This window comes from Sus scrofa, chromosome 1 (assembly GCF_054392235.1).
Source record: "Sus scrofa isolate SSC_HxYL_T2T_F1_AM1 chromosome 1, Sscrofa_HxYL_maternal_Yorkshire_Landrace_v2.0, whole genome shotgun sequence".
NCBI lineage: Eukaryota > Metazoa > Chordata > Mammalia > Artiodactyla > Suidae > Sus > Sus scrofa.
The window spans coordinates 9,680,097-9,685,015 of NC_139383.1; positions in this window are offsets into that span (position 1 = coordinate 9,680,097).

The window sequence follows — 4,919 nt, forward strand, 5'->3', positions numbered from 1 at the left end:
CTGTGATTCTCAGTCCACTTAAATATTCCAATATTGTTTATAAATTTAATCAAATTTTTGTAGCTCATTTAAATCACAAGTCTAAAATCAATTACTTAATTACACATTTTAAATTGGAATCACAGGGCTAGTCTGTCTTCATTCTACTATAACCAATTTTCTCATCACAGTGAAAGCCAAGCACACCCAGATTTCCTCAATGATGTCAAATATATTCCTGAACTACCCAGAAGTACGAATGTTATGGGGTTTTTGGTTTTTTGTTTCGTCTTTTTTGGGCCGCACCTGCAGCATGTGGAAGTTCCCAGGCTAGGGGTTGATTGGAGCTGCAGCTGCCAGCCTACACCACAGCCACGGCAATGCCAGATCTGAGCAGCATCTGCAACCTATATCACAGCTCACAGCAATGCCGGATCCTTAACCCACCGAACGAGGCCTGGGATTGAACCTGCATCCTCATGGATACTAGTCAGATGCGTTTCCAATGAGCCACAATGGAAACTCCATAAATGTTATGGTTTGATTTACTTTAGCAACTCCATGCCTAATTCTAAATTTTGCAGGGCCAGAAGCACAGTTCACCCACAGAAAGAACGATTTCATCATCACTCACTCACTGGCCAGGCAGCCGAGCCCAGAGGAGCCTGCATGTGTCCCAGACAATCCCACCTGCAGCAGAGCTTTCCTAGGCAGACACCAGGGGTCCCCAAGTCCTCACCTTACAGAAGGTGTTCATCTTGAAGCCTGGCTGCCTGGGTTCCAGTGGTAGCGTGACCTAGTCTTCCAAACCTTTCAACAGCACCTTCTGATGGGGTGAGACGGAAACTTGCGTCCCCAACAAGGTTTCAGTGACCTCTAACCCCTCACTACCTGTCGGAATTTGAACCCTGGATTTTCCTCATGGTCAGGCCAGAACGCTCGCAGATGTTTAAATGACATCTGGTTCGTTCTGCCCTTGTCCTCTGGCTCTGTCATCATGCGGATGACGCCGTCCTGCTGCACCAGTGTCCCTCCACAGCACCCAGGCAGAGCCATCTAGTGGGCTGCTGACCTTAGTAATCCATACAGAAGCAAATCTTTCTGTGTTCCAATACACCTCCAAACCACTGATCTAAAGGCATGTAGGGAGTTCCTTCTGTGGTGCGACAGCATCAGTGACATCTGTGCAGTGCCGGGATGCAGGTTCGATCCCTGGCCCAGCACCGTGGGCTAAAAGGATCTGACATTGCCACAGCGGCAGCGTAGATCACAACTGTAGCTCAGATCTGATCCCGGGCCCTGGAAATCCACATGCTGTGGAGTGGCCAAAAAAAAAGAAAAGAAAAGGAGTTCCCGTCGTGGCGCAGTGGTTAACGAATCCGACTAGGAACCATGAGGTTGCGGGTTCGGTCCCTGCCCTTGCTCAGTAGGTTAATGATCCGGCGTTGCCGTGAGCTGTGGTGTAGTTTGCAGACGCGGCTCAGATAGCGCGTTGCTATGGCTCTGGCCTAGGCTGGTGGCTACAGCTCTGATTCGACCCCTAGCCTGGGAACCTCCATATGCCGCAGAAGCAGCCCAAAGAAATAGCAAAAAAAAAAAAAAAAAAAAAAAAAAAAGAAAAGGTAGTTTTTCAAATAAATAAAGACTTTTAGGTGGGCTTCTCTTAGATGAAAGGGACCACAGGTGATTGGGTGAAAGAATGTAAGATACAAGCATCGATGCTATCGGGTACCAGTCATGTATTCACTTCACAAACATTGCTAAGCAGCTATTACATGCCAGGGAGCATGGAGATAGTGATGGACGAGACCCACCACCTTGCTACCACCACCCCAGAGAGGGAAACCAGATGATAAGCAAATAAACCACTGGGCCCCGCCCCAGTGGTCTCTCAGATCCACCGAGGACGCCAACAACCAGCCTGGACCTTAGCACGGTGGGGCCCACTTTTTTTTTGCAGCACTGGCACCGGTTCCAACCATCTGCCCTCCAGGGATAGAAGCTTTCACTCTGCCTGGCTACAAGATCTGGAGCAAGAGGGAAAAAAATTCCTTGGTCAGCAGTTTCTTCCTGTGTCAAATGGCATGAGGACTAAATGAGCTCATTCAGATGAAGTACCCAGCACAGCCTGGCACTGAGCATGTCCTTGATAAACGGTAGCTACTACTGTATTTTTGAATGTTAGGTGTGTCCTAGTTAGTTCAGGCTGCTGTGATAGACTACCGAGGCTTACCAACAAGAATTTCTCATCGTTCTGGGGGCTTGGATCTGAGATCAAGGTGCCAGCACGGTCAGGTTGTGGTGCAGGCTCTCTTTCTGGCTTGCAGGTGGCCACCCTCTCCCTGTGTCCTCGCATGGCGGAGGGACAGCAAGTTTTGGTCTCTTTCTCTTCATACAAGGATACTAATCCCAGGAGTCCCCTGGGGGTTCAGGGGGTTCAGGAGCTGGTGTCGTCACTACTGTGGCTCTGGGTTTGAGCCCAGGCCAGGGAACTTCTGCATGCCTTGAGTGCAGCCAGGGAAAAAAAAAAAAAAAAAAAGACACTAATCCCCAGCTTGAGGGGCCCATCGATCTCCTCCAAACCCAATTACCTCCCAAAGGCCTCACCTCCAAATAGCATCGCACTGCAGGTTAGGGTTTCAGCCTATGAGTGTTCTGGACAGGGACAGGGAAACAAACCCCATTCAATCCCTAACAGTATACGTCTCTGAGACTCCAGTGGGCTTGATTTTTTGAAGCATCTCTTGAAAATGAGAGATGCCTGACAACATACTCGATGAAAAGAGGAGGCATAGCTGAGCATTGCCAAAGTCGACCTCTCCACTTGTGTGCTCAGATCCTTCCCTCACCCTCCCTGCCTTTCTCCAGGTTCCAAAGAGCTCATCTTCCCTTTCGGCTGATTTCTGTTAGCATTTGGCGATGGAGGGGGATGGGCATTGCAGGCAGGAAGCAGGACACTTTTTCCCTATTTCCTCCATGTGTGGAGGCTTCTGGCTCTGCAAGTGCCAACATCTCGCCAGGTCCACACCTTGTGCCTGGGGGAGCACTTTCTTCCTAACCCCTATCTATCTTGCTGCGCCCCCCCCCACGGTCCTTCAGGTCCAGGGTTTACAACAGCTTCCCATCGTTGTAGCTTCTGGTTCCTCAACCTCTCTTAACCCTGACCGCTCCTCTGTAAAGACTCTCTTCATTTTTTCTTTTTTCCCTTTCCTTTTTTCTAAGGGGGCACCCTGGCCCTGAAGCATATAGAGTGCTCGGGGCCAGGAATCAGATCCGAGCCGCAGTTCTGATCTAAGCCACAGCTGTGTCAGGCTGGAGGTCGAACCTGCATCCTAATACTCCCAAGACACTGCTACAGCGGGAACTCCAAGATTCCCTTCATTTAAAAGGACCACCTGAGAGGTTTTCCATCTCCTGCTGGGACCCTGGTTGATAGATGTAGTTACAATAAATTTCAAGATTTTCCCATGCAACTGACTTTCCTAGCGGTCATGCTCTTAGTTTAATAAAATATTTTTCATCATTAAGAAAGAAATTCTGGAGCCTCTCCAGCTGGCACAAGCAGCTTTTGCAAGGTCATGGTGATAATTGCCTTAAGGGAAAGAGTCATTTTTAGTGTTACTTGGAAGCAAGATTGAGAAATACAATAAAGGAAATACAATTTTGCTCATAGCTTGATATATTAAGAAATACGATAAATGGAAAATTAGAAGTCAGCACAGAAGTTCAGAGAACTGAGTTATCAAAAGATCATTTTTAAAAAAAAACATTTTGTTATTCCTCATTTGCATTCCCGCTATAAGGCAATTCCCACTAAAGGAATGCAAATGATTCCCACTATAAGGCAATGTCCTGATTATCTTTCTACAGAAATCCAACACCTACCCTTCAGCCAATATTTAGGGGCCACCATGAACCTACCCTCATCCCCTCATCCCCTCACCCCCAGATCTTGGAAATCAGGGAAATAAGAATACGCTGGAGAGTTCTGCTTCAAGTCACTTGTACTGGATCAGAACAGAAAGATGCAGACTCAAAAGCAGAAGGACTTTAGCTGCCTGAAAACATGAAATGATCTAGAGCAAGCGTATGTCAGCCAGAAGGGTCCAGCTAAAGGAGAATCATGGAAAGAGACATCAGCTGTGCTCAGCAAATTACCTTGCAGCGGAACATGCTTGAATAACTGGAAACGTCCTGGTAGCCTCATAATGAGACAAATGGCTCAGCTGATCTCGGACAGATACCATTAAATAATCCATCCTTCTAATTCCCTGTTGTTTCAACTCTCTGCTCACCAAGAACTATTTTTACAGTAATGATTTTCTTATTTCAAAAGCACGTTCATTATTGAAAGACTCGGAACATGTGGGCCAAGCCCAGGGATAACGTTAGTGTCTCGACGCATTTCACTCCATGCTGTTGTTCACACACATAAATACACAAACATACGTGTTAACAAAAACGGAAACGTTTCATTCTTTACCGAGGTGTTTTCCAACATAGTCTTCACAGAACAGTGAATAGTGGACATCGTTGTGTGTCAACAATGTGCTTCTACTACAGCAGATTAATGGATACATATTTTTTTAAGGTGAGTAATCTTACAATTTACTTAACTAGAGCTGTATTACTGCACATTTCTGCCATTTCTGTCATTTTAGTTACCAACAGAACTGCAGCACACATCCTTGTAGCAAATCTTTGCGCCTCTTCAACCATTTCTCTGCAGATTCCCGAAGGGCAAGGACATTCCAAGACATCTGATATAATTTCCCAGATTGCTTTCCAGAAAATATTATAATTGTTCTGGTGTTTGCCAATTTTTATAGGTGACATATCATTAGGTTATGATTTTAATTCACATGTTTCTGATTACTAGTGAAGCGGAAATTTTCTTCGTGAATTTATTAGACATTTGAACTTTTTCAAAGTTCCTATTC